Source organism: Chiloscyllium plagiosum, chromosome 19 (genome assembly GCF_004010195.1).
Source record: "Chiloscyllium plagiosum isolate BGI_BamShark_2017 chromosome 19, ASM401019v2, whole genome shotgun sequence".
Taxonomy (NCBI): domain Eukaryota; kingdom Metazoa; phylum Chordata; class Chondrichthyes; order Orectolobiformes; family Hemiscylliidae; genus Chiloscyllium; species Chiloscyllium plagiosum.
Genome location: NC_057728.1, coordinates 34,884,842 through 34,900,711, shown reverse-complemented (window position 1 = coordinate 34,900,711; position 15,870 = coordinate 34,884,842). Strand labels below are relative to the sequence as shown.

At 40.5% G+C, this 15,870-nt stretch overlaps 1 protein-coding gene across 11 annotated transcripts in view; it reads right to left on the bottom strand.

The window, feature by feature from the left end:
• The window catches only part of foxp2 (forkhead box P2), a 789,456-nt gene that overhangs the window by 361,329 nt on the left and 412,257 nt on the right, over positions 1 to 15,870 (bottom strand). The gene's annotated exons all lie outside the window — the stretch shown is intronic.

Genomic DNA, 15,870 nt, shown 5'->3' with positions numbered 1-15,870 from the left:
TACTTTGAGGATAGCAGAGAGGTGTCCTGCCAAGATCAGTCGAAATCATTACAGTAAATAAATACCCACAGTGACCTCAGAAACTTCATCCCGAAGATCCAGTACTTGCACTCCATTGACTCTTGGGGTCACTTATTTTCCCCAAAGACCTTAAAACTTCAGTTATCACGTAGCACACCAAACACCAAAAGAAGCTTCACTGGGCTTTTTTTTTTCTAAAAAAGTGAACTGTCCTCTGAAGCACTCACAGGCATTCTAAACTGCATTTCACTTCTGCTTATTAGAGCAAACCGAATTCACACCCAAAATACATAAACGAAAGTGTGTTCTGCTAATTCTGATTACTAGGCCAATAAAAAGAGAATCAAACGATATTACTTGCATTATCACATACAATATTTCTGCCAGACAGTTACAAATAAAATCCACAAATCATATTTATAAACAGAATTGAAAGAAAATACACAATAAGAGGTGGACATCCCTGAACACAACAGAAGCTTCATTTTCCATTACTTGCCAGGTGTCGTTGAGAATGTACAGGATACAAATAAAACAAATATGCAAGTAGTTACACAAAAGGTGACAGCCGCTCTAGCTACAGTAAACAACTGCTGAACCAGATGTGTTTATGAACCAACAGTCCAGGTTATACTTCTTATTGAACATTAACTAAAAAGATAATAGGAATGGAAAATGTGACACATGATGTTGACGGCTCTTACAAGAAAAAGAATAAAGCAAGCACATTTTCAGAAGCACGTCACTAATGATCACTCACATCCATTGCACATTGTGCAGGCAAAGTGTTTTTAAAACATTTAGAATAGATAGAAAAGCTGAAATAGTTTCGCTGTGGGTTAGCCATGAGACAGAATTATTTTTAAAAATCAACCAAAAAAATCATTGGAAAAAAAACTTCATCGCCAATTTCCTCTACAAGTCTCTGCCACTTCAAGAAGGTACAGGAAAACCACAACACCGCTGACCGAATAAAGAGCAATGCTTTCTGGTTGGGAAAAATATATGAGAATCAACAAATATCATGTCACATCGGAATCCACATCAAAGTGACATTATTGGATGATTTGACACAAATATATTCAAGTGTCCACAAGTTTGTTTAGAAATAGAAACTAAGGTTAGTTGTGGTGGGATGATTTTTTTTAAGAGTATTAATGGTCTGGGAGAGAGGGAGTTCCCTTTAAACACAGCAGCAATTTACACAAATTTTCTAAATATTTGTTGAGGGAGTTCTCTGCTGTTCAAAGCACTTTATTTTTTAACTCCCTCACATCCTAATAGCTGATGGACTAATGTTTTGCAATTACATAAAACAAGGAGTTCCAAATATTCATTTTGAAACAGCAATGAACTCCTAAATAATATGGAAAATCAGATAACCATTAAAAAGATTGTCTGAGAGATATTAATTCATGTTTTTAGAACAATTACATTCATATTGTAGATGAGATTTTTTGCACTTTTAAATTAGGATTTATCTGGTTTAAATGATAATTTAACAGAGACGTTAGGCTGAATCTTGCTTTTTTTGGCAAAGTATATGCTCTGAAACATATGTAGGAGGGGTTTTCACAGTGAGGCCTAACAAGGCCTTATCCTATCCTACCAAACCCAACCTCATGAACCACCTACCCTGCCCTTACGGCATCCCTCTCACTTAGACTAACTCCATTCTACCATGTACCATTCTCAGATTAATTTGCCATTGCCAGGACATGCTGGCATCCCTGGGGGCAACACTGTCTTCAAAAGGTCGTTGCCCACTCATAGACTGACTGCCAAGCTGGAACTGCCCTGCACCATCCCTGAAATTTGCCCTGGACATGTCAGAAAATGGGAAATTGGCTCCCTGTTTTTTGGTAGGAATGTGGAGGTCTGACTGCACTGGCTGGTGCACAGGCAAGATGCTCTCTTTCCCATTATCTGCATAAAAGGCCACAACACTGGACCACACCAGCCTGGTCTGAGGTTGCCAACCAGGCCAGTGAAGTCTCAGCCATCTGGAGGAATGTACTGCAATGTAGAAAGAAGGTCGATATCCTTCTCCATATCACCAGCATAAGTGCCATCATCTTCTTTCTGATACCTCTGTGAGGAAGCAAGGTACAAAAAGGCATGGCATGTGAGCAAAGGATGCTCTGAGCATCTAGACAGAGTGAGTGAGTGGTAGGGAGCAAATGAACAACCCAGAGATACAGCTTGGTCCAGTCAATAGACTGGGTACATGTCCATGAATGCAAGTGTCCTTGCTGCACAACATTGCAATGATATCTGCTGGTGCCACTGTAATGTAAGTGGATCGAAGATGTGCCTTGACAGTCTTAGAGGTTGTCACATGTCAAATGCCAATATCTGGAGACATGGGCTTATGTAGCTGGTGCCCTTGGAGCATGCCTTTACGTGCTGACACTGGATGTCCAATATGGAGGTCCTTTGGAGAAAGCTGGGAGCTGAAGTCAGCAGATACCTGGTCTGACTTCCATGTTGAGAATTCCCAATGTCTAGCTTGCTGGTTAATGAGCATCTTTAAAAGGTAACTCACCACTGCATAGTGAGAATCAACCTCACCTCTTAGCAAATGCATAAGAGATAACAAGTTGCTCCCTACATTAAAACAGATTTCACTGTACATTTATGGGATTCTGTCACAAATATCACCACAGACCACATGACACTTACCCGCTTATAAAATTCTGCCTGTTTAGACATTATATTAGTATTATTTCTGTTGTTTTTTAGCTATCAAACATGATGTCAAGCAGACATCAGCTATTCTCCATTGTAATACACTCATCCTCATAGATTTACACTTCTTTTCTCACTACAGTTAGAATTTCAGGGTGTAATGCTGCTCATAGTGTTTTCTTTTGTTTTTCCATTGCTTACACTTTTTTTCCCAACTTGAAAAACAAGAAAATTTGCTCTTGTGAACTAGATAAACTTAGGCTCAACAAATTGTTGAGCATTAAATGCTGGTTGAGGTATTCAAATACATTGCATGGAAACTTGAATGATCTCAGCATCCAGCCAATATAAACCTCATTGTTCATTGGCTGGGCACTTCAGCAGGGGCCCAGTATCATTAAGTGGCTAAGTGATATAAAGTTAGACTGTATTGTTGAAAGATAGCCTGCACCACAATGTAATTGCTGCAGGTGCTGTGGGAGTCAAGCTTAGCAAAATTCTGAGCTGAAAACCTGGCACACAAGTGGAAAGGGAAGGCCACAAGGTTTTTGGATGCGGCTTTGGAGATCTTGGTGGAGAGATTTGAATGGATGAGAGATCTGTTTTTTTCAGGGGAGTACAGGGGAGGGAGCTGTCCTCCAATCACAAAATACAATTGTAACAGATAATTACGGAAGGTCAGTGCCAGGCATCAAGTCCCTAAGACTTGAATTTGATACTACTAGAAGTTCACTGCTCTCAATTAAGTAGTCAAGGTCAGTGAGTGCACTTACAAATGCTATATCTTTACCAACTGCACCAGATCCTCAACCATAACTTAAATCACCATGTCCCAACACAAAGTAATACAATGTCTACCAGTAAGCCTCAAATCCAATATTCACCTGCTGTGTCTGACCCTTTCACACTTAGTTCTGCTGAAAAGAGCAGTCCTCTCATGACAATGATATTGTGCAGCATCCTGCAAGGCTCTTGAAACCTTCACAGATACTCAAACCCGTACTGCAATGCTCTCCCAGGTTAGGTCATGCAATGGAAGTGCTGATCGTTCATTTTATGGATACTAGTATCTGTCCATGGGTCACGCAAATGAGTTGAGAGTCTTATGGCCACCAGATCTGCCTTGTTTTTCATTAGTCAAACTGTAATTTCCCAAGTTGACTCAAAAGCCGCTGGCAAAGTCAGAGTGAAAGCTTCATGATTACTTCCCCGATACTAGCTTCCAACTTCGTGATTCACTACCTGTAGTCACACACCAGTAGGACGTAGAGGGAATGGAAAACTGTATGGTTCTCATATGGGCAAATGCACTGTTGGAATCCCACAATTCCTCGTAAAACAGACTATTCACTCTGTCTGCTTGTCTCTGATGAATGAAAATAAAACATAGTAAGCTCTTTGAGAACAAAAAGCCTTAGTGACCTTGCTGATGTAATGATGGATGGCAAATTGTAAGACACTACACATATATCAGCTCTTGTCAAAAAGCAAGTAATGGTTAAACGTTCATGGTCATGATCATGGCAATACCATCTGCATCCTTCTTAAAAGTTAGAGTTTGTAACTGTGGTTATAGCAGGTGACTAATTTCAGTAAGAGCCTCATGAATGACATACAGCCATCTCATAGATTTTTTTTCACTGAAGTCTGGTGGAGAATTATGATCTGAACACTTTTAGGTGGATATGGCCTCCTGCTGAGAATCCTATTCTTCCTTCATATTTTTCCAGCAGTTCCCCAAACTAAATGTGTCGTCTGTTCACTCTCCAAATTATACTGTCTCCAAAGTGAATGCAAGTTATATTTGGAGGAACTGGTTTGTCCATATGTCTTGAAGTCAATGCAATGTTTGTGAGCATCTACCATATTATTTCCTGCAGCATTTTACAACTTGAACTGAGAACAGGAAGCAGAAAATACTTGTAAAAATGCTGCAATTAGACAATAGATGCAGGAGTAGGCCAATCTGCCCTTTGAGCCTGCACCACCATTCAATATGATCATGGCGGATCATCCTTAATCAGTATCCTGTTCCTGCCTTATCTCCATAACCCTTGATTCCACTATCCTTGAGAGCTCTATCCAACTCTTTCTTAAATGAATCCAGAGACTGGGCCTCCACTGCCCTCTGGGGCAGAGCATTCCACACAGCCACCACTCTCTGGGTGAAGACGTTTCTCCTCATCTTTGTCCTAAATGGTTTACCCCATAATTTTAAGCTGTGACCTCTGGTTCAGCACTCACCCATCAGCGGAAACATGTTTCCTGCCTCCAGAGTGTCCAATCCTTTAATAATCTTATATGTCTCAATCAGATCCCCTCTCAGTCTTCGAAACTCAAGGGTATACAAGCCCAGTCGTTCCAGTCTTTCAGCGTAAGGTAGTCCCGCCATTCCAGGAATTGACCTCGTGATTTCAAATTCGATTTGAAATTCTACCATGTTGCTATCCTTAAAGGATCCGTAACTGAGATCTCTTATCAATCTAACCTCATTATACATTCCTAGATGTAGGTAGGTTGCCAGGTAGATTCTCTAATGCATTGTTCGTAGAAGCTATCCCTGATGTACTCTCGAAATTCATCTTTCATGTTATCCTTATCCATGTGATCTGTCCAGTCAATATGCAAATTAAAATCACATGACAGTTGTATTGCCATTCTTACATGCCTCCATTATTTCCCAACTTTTATATTGTCCTAAAGAGAAGCAATTCTTCAGGGACCTATAGACAACTCTCACCCATGACTTGCGGTACCCCACTGGTCACTGCCTGCCATTCTGAAATGGAGCCGTTTATCACTACTCTTTGTTTCCTATCAACCAACCAACTTTCAATCCAAGTTAGTACTTTGCCCCCAATACCATGCGCCCTAATTTTGCTCACTAACCTCCTATGTGGGACTTTATCAAAAGTTTTCTAAAAGTCCAGGTACTCTACATATACTGGATCTCCCTCGTCCATCTTCAGAGTTACATCCTCAAAAATTGTCAGAAGAAATCAAACATCAATGAACCTGTAGTTGACAATCAACTAAATAATAGGGCTATGTGTGTGCCCTTCTCCAACTGAATATGTGGTCAGCTGTGTGACATACGAGCACACACCAACTATAGCCCTGAACTCCAAAATGGCACCTCTCGTACCAAATCCACTTTACATGCTGATTAATGTTGAGATTTATCGGTATTCAAATATGTTTTACAGACATTTACTGTCTGCTTATGCTAATCCTACACTCTAATATGAAATCTGGTGCTCTTCTCCCTACAAGTCAACACCAGCATTGTGAATACAGTACCACTTTTGGAGCGTGCACTCATAAAACGCAAAAAAAAAATCAGTAAAAATAAGCTAAATTTCTCTCTCATCATCTTAATCCAATTATCTCTCCAAGCATTTTTGATAATGAATATCAAAGTTTGGTCAATCAGTATCTTGGCACATATAAAATAATGTAAGTTGACTTACATTATCCCAAATCCAGTGGTCTAGTGAATTAAAATAGCCAGACAGCTCTGATCTGATGACCGGATTCCAAAGTAACTTACAAAAGGTTCTAACCATCGACTAAATATTGCAATAATCACAAGGCGAGTATTAAAACTGGATAATTAGGATAAAGTTACATTTGCCTCCAACTTAAACCAACACTAGAAAACTCCAACAAAGATACTGTTTTGGGGATGTAGCACAGAAAAGTAGGGATATATTATGAGGGATAAAGAAGGCAATGGGGAGACAGGGAAGCAATATGAACTTGTTCAAAAAAAAATTCAAAAGAACTGACACAAAGACAATGCACTGAATGTTCTTTTTGAGTTCTGAATATTTCTATGGGTCTAAGTCATTAGCATCCCCATTGCCATCTGTTGGAAGGTATAATGTTACACAGGAGGAAAGAATTCTATTAGAATACTGGCCAATGCTGTAAACAGCCACAAAACTAGTGCATTAAAAACAAATTTGAATATGGAAAATTGCGGTTGATTTTTCTCCTTGCCACCTTGGAGGTAATCTGTTGGAGTGGATCATCTACCATTTATAAAACAGGAACAATTTTCCAATTAAGTGAAAGCAGAAGCTTTATTTTCTGAGTCCCTGAATGTGGGTAATGGCAAGTCAGTTGGGAAATTATGACAATTTGAAAAAAATTGAATTTTCAATATTGAGAAAGTAAGTTGAAGTTTTCACCCAAAGTGAATAGTGAGATGAAAATCTCACTAGTGAGGAATGAGAGGCCTACATGCATGCATTTACATCTCACTGGCACCTCATCTCACCTCATTTATATGTCATTTCATATTCTCACAAACAGCAGAGTGAAAGTAGCCAGCAACAATCCCCCAATGTGAAAGTCAGGGCAGGTCCCTGGCAGCTCCAGCTCACCACTTGCTCCTCCAGTCTCCATCTTGAGCAGGAGACCCCAACATCTCAGAGTACACTCCATGGGCAATGATTGGCTGCATGCCACATCCGCAGAGATTCGCAATGGACATGCACCAGCCTCAGCACATCGTCAGGGCCCATCTACGACCCACTTAGAATACAGGTTCTCCACTGCAATTCTGCACTTAGGACCACACCAGCACCTTTCACTATAATGCTGCTGCCAGGGCACTTTATATGCTAGGACAAGCACTCACCTCATGGATTAGAGCACAGCGTCCCCAGGGTTCTTCACTTGCTCTTCTCATGCTCACTCACTTCGCGCTTACTTGAATGCTCACAGCATTTCCCCCTTGCCTTTTTGCACCTCAGAACTTACAGGATCATTGTACTTGTATCTTCCCTTGCCTTTTAGTGCAGACACAAAGCCAGACAGCTTGTCAAGGTTGCCAGCAGTGATCTGTCAAGGACAGGGGTGGATATCTTGCTGTACAGCACAATGCTAAAGCAAAGGCACACACCTCCAGCATTTACCTGCAGCTTATATGACAAACACATTGCATGTGCTTTAGTAAAATTAGATTAGATTCCCTATAGCATGGAAACAGGTTCCTTCAGCCCAACAAGTCCAGACTGATCCTCTGAAGATTAACCCACCCAGACTCATTCCCCTACATTTACCCTTGACTAATGCACCTAACACTATGGGCAATTTAGCATGGCCAATTCATCTAACCTGCACATCTTTTGGAATGTGGAAGGAAACCAGAGCACCCTGAGGAAACCCACACAGACACAGGGAGAACGTGCAGACTCCACACAGACAATAGCCCAAGGCCAGAATCAAACCAGGGTCTCTGGCACTGTGAGGCAGCAGTGCCAACCACTGAGCCACCATGTCACCACCTCTCAAATGACATGTCTCAGTGCCTAAGGGATGTAGTGCTGAGTGAAGTTAAAAGGGATTGTTGTCAGTTAGTCATGAACAGCATCTAAATGCAGTCCAGGGGTTTGGACATAGTCAGCCACTTGGGTGGCCAGGGTTAGTGGCTTCGTATCATTAGTATGGCAAGTGGGCCACGGAGCAGCATGCAGAGGGAGGCAATAAATCTGAAGGGAGGCAACTGAACAGATAAGGGTGGGAGATGAGAGTGCAATAGTGCATTGGAGAGCATGGGTTGCAGCTGAGTCACCACCCTCGCTTTGATGGGAAGGCAATGCAGTATGATGGTTGGTATGGCTAAACTGTGAATGGACTGACTTAGTCAAGTGTGACTGGTGTTGCCTTCCACCCTCACCCGAATCACAAGTGTATAATGGAAATGGAAAATGGCTGTGACCATAGTTGCAGTGGGTGGAGTAAGTAAGTATTTTATCTTTGTCTGAACTCGCAGCTTATACTTGTGACTGATTTGAGGTCCTTCAAGGTGCAATTACAATGAGTAGACATTTAGACAGTATAGACTGAAGTTGTCTGCAATCATATTACCCTGCAAGTGAACCACATGTAGTGTTAAATTGTGCAGGATACAAATCCTGGTCAAAAGCAATCTTGACCATGTCATCAGTCATCACAAACTGATCTCGTCCCCTCTGTGAAGCAGAAACAATTACAGGTGGTTTTAGAAGTTGCATCTATGGACCCGTAATTCATAAAGGCAATCCAAGCACCCCAAGGGTACATACACAAAGGCGATTCCCTCTCACTTTGACGAAGTATTTGGTAATAAGCATTAATAATACAAAATGCTATATTTCTTAGGTGATGTTGGAGGTGTAGATGAGGGAACAAGATGTCATTTATCCACCACACTTACAATTTCGTACTTTATTTGCATGATTTGAACTGCATACATTGGAAGATGATCCAGTATATCAGGCATTTCCTTCTCAGAGTCCTCCATGAACCATTGCACGGAAGAATGTGCTGAATCACCATTTGTAATTGATGTGAATGCTGACAGTTCACATCACTAAAAACCTATTCTGTTTCTGATATGCACCACACAGACTCATTGGAACCGTGACCAGTAGATCCAGATGCAACAGGGGTTATTATCGTTGCGACTGAACTGTTATCAAGGTCCAGATAAATTAAGGAGGACTGGATGCAGTAGTAAGCACAGGGCCAGCAGGATCTCAAGTTGCTGCAGACGAAACTCTGCATGAAGGCACAGACTGAAGGTCCACTGAGGACCAGAGGAGGTACAGGAGGCCTAGAGTTTATTGTCCTCAATACCATTTGCTTTAGATGAATAACACATGCCAAATACTGCGAATGTTCCAGATCATTGTCAAAGAACTATGCCAAACATCATACTGTGAGCAACCTGAAGGGGTGGCCATCCGATCCCCAGTGACTGATAAGATGACAGTTGTGCTAAATTTTATTCAACTGGCCACTTCCACGGATCTACTGATGACTTGTGTGACATCTTTCAATCCTTCAATCCTGAAACCAAAAGTGCGTCAAAGGTGTTATGAATGTGATTTGTGCCAGAACAAACCACTTCATCTTGTTTCCCATGTCAAGGTCAGTGCTGCAGCCCGGGCAGTAGGCTTTGCCAACATGCTTCCTGGATTGCTGTGTTCTTCCAGCCTCCTGCTTCTCTACCTTGGATTCCAGCATCTGCAGTTTTTTTTGTCTCTACCCCAGGTGCCTGCCATAATAAACTGTAAACTCCACCAACTGAAAGGGTTTCATTCCATCAATGTACAAGTCATCTGTGATCATTGGTACCATATCTTAGAAGTCTGTGACAGATACTTGATGCCTATGTCCTTGAGAACTCCCATGTTCCTGATGTGTTTCAAGGACTGGATGCCTCACAAGGATACTTATAGGGAGACAAGGGCTCCCCTTTGCAACTATGGCTGATGACTCCATTACCCAACCCGGACAGAGGCCGGGTGTAGATACAATGGAGCCCATTTCTCTACAAGGGAGCAGATGATAAACCTGAAGGCAAGGTGCTGATAAATATATCAATCTGGAATTAGGCCTTATAGTACACTCCACACAGAGTGTGCCACATGACCCTAATATGCTGTGCTCTCCAAAACTGAAGCTGACAAAGAGGTGACATGATAGACAGTGAACAGCTGTGAGAGTGGGTGCAGTCTTCTGAGGAGAAAATGAGGACATTGAAAAGGAGGAACATCACTTTCAGCATGATAAAGCTAGGCAGGCTTTACCTGGTTCCAATAAATACTGGGTGCAGTAATCATTCATTGATTGTAAATTTGCTGTTGCTTAAAAAAGAAAGCAGACCATTTGTTCCAAGAATCAAATGTAGCTCTTCTTATTTGGTGTTTCCTTCGCTTTCACTGTTGATCAATAAAAAATAATATTTTCAACGGTCTGAAGGCTTTCCTACATGCAATTCTCCCACATTAAACAATGACAAGATGTTATGCTATGCTGGGCATTAGGGAAAGAGTAACTCTCCTTCAGATAGGGTTCTACCATATTATTGTGATAAGGATGGATAGCTTGTATTGCTCGATTCATGTAGTTGCAGTTACAATGACAGTTGATCAGACAGGTGACAATGTAAAATAACAACGCATTTATGAACACGAGCGTGTATTTGCAATGAAATGCCACCTGTGTATGATCAGAAGCTTTTCTTTATCATTTCCCTCTCAGTACTTGTACTGTGAAGGGCCATGTGTTGCTGGTAGTATTTGACCCAGTGAGTAGCTGGAGTTTAAGTATGAACTCAGTGGCAAAAATCCTAGATAATCCCAGCCATAGCAAACAGTTTTATGGCTGGTGAGTGCACGATGGCACCGTGTTGCAGAGGCGTGTTGCATACAGAATGAGGCGAGCAGTGTAAAATTGCACGAGAAACCTTGCTAGATCTCATGGTGGGGGATGGTAGAACCCGCTATAAAAGCTCCCCAAAATTGATAATTGGCCCGATTTTGGGAAACTTCACCCCCTAGTTATCAGACAGGTAACATTATATTCTTGTGTATATGCAGTACTCCCTGTTACCTTTCCTGCATTTTAAGAAAAATGTCGTATTTTGACATGATAAAAATAGTTAACATATGTACAGAGAAACTGACATTGCAACATAGATGTCTCTGTGTGCATACGTATATCACACTGACACAGGTGCTGTAAGGGATGAATATAAAAGAAAATTGGTAGGTAAAGCTGAGGCACAGCTATTGCCTGTTATATGTTGTTGTCTAAGACCAATTTCACAATTTTAATGTAAAAAAATTTATTTATTTAAAAATCTGTTTGTATCAATAGCTTTTTAGGCGAGGTCAATGTGTCTTGCTATCCAGCCCTTTGTCCCCCTAAACTGGCAACATCCCTATCTTGCTCCTCTTAATTTTAATTCATGCAAATCCGTTCCCCTGCTCTTGTTACAATTAGATTCTGTCACAGGCTTCTCCAAAACAGGACCAAGAAAATGTGATTGATTAAACTAATTTAGCAGTAGGAGTGCAGTAGACAAGGAAAATGTTTGTCTTAATTGCAGGCAAAATGATGGTGCTTATTATTACTGAGGGGAAACTTGCTCTCTCCTTTCAACAAAAAAAAAGTATTTACTACTGAATCATTTTTAAAACTAAATATACAAAATGATCTAGATAAATGTTAATTCAACTTCAGAAGTTGAAAATTAGCAAAATTGTAAGCTATACAGAAACTCTAATCACATCTCTACTTCTTAACAATATTTTACTTACAGTCCTACCTTATTCAACAAAATTATTGAATGATATGATCTGAAGTGTCCCTTGGTTCTGTTCCGTAACAATAACTCATTGCGATGTGAGATAAGTTTCCTGGCATTCAAATTCACAGTTGCCAATCCTACCCATTTTGCTGACAACATTGCAATGATAAATCTATCAACAATTATTTAATCTGTTCAACATGTGTGTATGCACACAAAACATGGTATAACTGACACTTTGGTTGTTTCCATTATTCATTACGTATGTAGTCAGTCTCTCCATTAAAAATCTTTCATGAGAGTTGTTTGTCACTTTTACCACTGACTTAATGTAGAGACGAGTTCATAATGCATTTGAAGTGACATGTCATTTGATTATCAATTTATAAATTTAAAAAAGTTTGTCGAAGGTTTCTCTTTTGAAGATTATATTGTGAGCAACTATCTGTAGTTGAAATGAGTTTTCAATTTACCACAATACCTCTGATTTTCTGCTGATATTTCCATGCATGTCCTCCCAGCATGATTATGAAAACACCTTTGGATTTTCCACTAATTTTTCCAAAGCAGCAATTTAGTATGCTAATTTTCCAAAGTTAAAAACATTTAGATGGATGCAGATAACCTTTATAAATCATACTCCATGGATCACAGCAGTACATAATCAGGAGCAAATGAACAATAGAAGCTTAAAAACTTGGAGAGTGAAATAATCAAATTTTATTTCATGTACTTTGGCTCAGACAGGAAAGAATATTCATTTTTGAGTGAAAATCATATTTTCTTAACCTTTTAGTCTTTTGGTACAAGATGTAGGCCAGGCCATATTTTAAAACCAGGTTTTCCAACACAAAGACAACTCTTCTCAAATTAAAGCAAAAATGCATTATCTGACAATCATGCATATGCTGCTATATACTTTACAATTTCCCTTCAAAAGATAACTACTATATTCTACATTTGAAAGTCTCTATCACTGTAATTAATCTTCGAGCTTTCAGACCATCTACCAAAGTGACAGGAGTACTATATGTACAAGATTGAATTTTCCCCTTCCTAAACAACTTGAATTGGAAGGTTACTTAGTGTTACAATATTTACTTGCAAAATTGTGTTGTTACCAAGGGTATAATGGATGGTGGCAATGCAGGTTTACGCAAGAATGAGTGAAGCATGAGGCGTTAGCCATGTGTTTGACATGTTTCAAATTGCTATAATCCAGCATTAAACACACCCAGCAATTCATGCTATTTCTTGCAGCCACAATCGTGAATTAAACATGTCTTACCGCATGTTATACTTTTGTACAAATTGTACTCCCAATAATACTTATAGAACTTCATGACTTCATGCTTTGCATATGATACTTAACAGCTTTATAACCTTGTTTTATGTATGTATTCCATTTAAAAATCATTATTTATTATTTACTGATGTGCAGCTGCCATTACGTGATACATTCATTAAATTAATGTTTAGAACTGTGGTCAAGATAATAAAAGCAACACTGATCTGGTCAACAAGCTTTTAGAGACTGTTTATAGAACATTGCAAAATATTTGTTGAGTAGTGAAGTGTATTAGCTTTGTTAGTCTAATGTAGCTCTTGTTTGTCACCATTTGCATTGTTTGAGCCATTATTCTTTGTTCCTTTTAGACATAGGAGTTTATTTTTAACATTGCCTTTATTTAATTATTTGTAGAAAATAATTAAAATCATTATCACAAAAAACACAACAGATTTAACTTATCAGGTACAGTTTTAAGGGTGTTATTCCAAAAGTAGTTATTAATGTAGGATGACTATTCCATAATTAGCAAAACTTATAATTTAAAATTATAAACTACAGTTTAATAGTGCCAATGAAATTAATTTGTCACTGGTTAGCAATAAACAGATGTGAAAAAATTGTGGGGCCCTTTAGATTATACACCAACATTATTTAATTGTGCTCACTGCAAAAGGTGGCCATACTCAGCTCAAACCTCTTATCAACTGAAATTCAATATTCTGCATAAATAGCACACAGCTAGTAATCTACGCAAATGATGAGAAGTAATTTATCCCCTTACAGAAATCGTTCTGCTATCACGCATGTTTCGTTAATGTGAATTCACTATAACACGATTGACAAATTGGGGACACTGTTTCTAAAGCGCAAACTTTTCAAGTGTATATTGGTTATAAAATTATTCTGGCCCCATTAGTTGAAATGGTGCTGCTATTATGAAATTTTCTTATAACATGGAGTTGCACGAGAACAGAACTATCACATTAGCACATCGTGAGCCAAAAGGCCTGTTTTGCGCTGTACTCTTCTATTATAGGAGAACCAACTTGACCACTGGATTATCCCAGAAAGAGTGTGATATTAACTGCATATATTCATGATCCTTGTAATAGGTAGTAAAGCTCCAAGCATGCTTGAGAGGCAGATCCTCATGAGGTTACAGGGATCTTATGCAAATACTGGTCAGAGACCAGTGGCCCATCTGTGCTCAGCAGCACCACCGGGGAGGCAGTGGTCACTTTTGGAATGACATCGACCCAAGGCCTTGGATCCCTAAAGGACCCAGGCACAGGTGACATGGTGGAAAGGGTTTCATGGTGGTGGGGTCAAATAAGTAGTAATTATGGGGATCACTTACAATGGGCAAATCTTCCTGATGCCAGATCCATCAATCAAGCATCAAGTATCTTTGAATGAGGCAGGGCCTTTTGGAGTTCATAAGCAATCCCTATCATGCTTCTGAAATAGTCAAGTCCCTCACTACTGAGGTAATAGCATTAATTGCCCACGAAAGGGCCTTAAAAGGCAATGCCTGTGCTGAAATAAATCAGGAAGGGAAATTAATCCACTCCAAACCAAACAACTCCCACGTCACCTGGCCTATATATCCACAGTCATTCCTGATGAAGGGTTTCCACCTGAAATGTCAATTCTCCTGCTCCTCGCATGTTGCCTGACCTGCTTTGCTTTTCCAGCACCACTCTTGACTATACATCCACACACCGTGCTTCTTGTAAAGACTCTATTCCATTCTCCCAGTTCCTCTGTTTGCATCACATCTGTTCTCATGATGGTAACTTTGGCAAGGGAGTCTCTGAAATGGCTACCTTCTTCCTCAACCAATGAGTACCCAACACCATAGTTGACAGGGCCTTCAGCTGAGTCCGACCCATCCCCAGCACCTCAGCCGTCACCCCTTTTCTTCCCTCCCACAACAGCGATAAGGTTCCCCTTGTCCTCACCTACAATCCCACTAGCATCCACATCCAGAGGATCATTAAGTGCCATTCCCCCAACCTCCAACATGATGTCACACCAGTCACGTATTCCCCTCTCCTCCCTTGTCAGCCTTCCGCAGGAACTGTCCCCTGAAGATCACTTTGGTGTAGTCCTCCTTGACTCACAACCACTCCTCACAGCCCCACAGCAACTGCAGAAGATGTAACACCAGCCTATTTACCTCCTCCCTCCTCAGTATCCAAGAGCCCACACACACCTTCCAGGTGAAGCAGCGCTTGACCTGCACATCACTCAATCTAATCTACTGTATTCGCTGCTCACAATGTGATCTCCTCTACATTGGGGAAATGAAACGTAGACTGGGTGCTGGCTTCACACAAGACCAACATCTGTCCGCAAAAGAGTAACATTGGTCCAACCCATCCATGCCGACCAGATTTCCCAAACCAATGTAGTCCCACCTGCCAGCACCTGGCCCATATCCCTCCAAACCCTTCCTATTCATATACCCATCCAAATGCTTCTTAAATATTGCAGTTGTACCAGCCTCCACCACATCCTCTGGCAGCTCATTCCATATGCGTACCACCCTCTGCGTGAAAACATTGCCCCTAAGGTCTCTTTTATACCTTTCCCCTATCACCCTAAACCTGTGCCCTCTAGGTCTGGACTCCCCGATCCCAGGGAAAATACTTTGTCAATTTAAACTGTCCATGACCCTCATAATTTTGTAAACCTCTATAAGGTCACCCCTCAGCCTCCGATGCTCCAGAGAAAACAGCCCCAGCCTGTTCAGCCTCTCCCTATAGCTCAAATCCTCCAA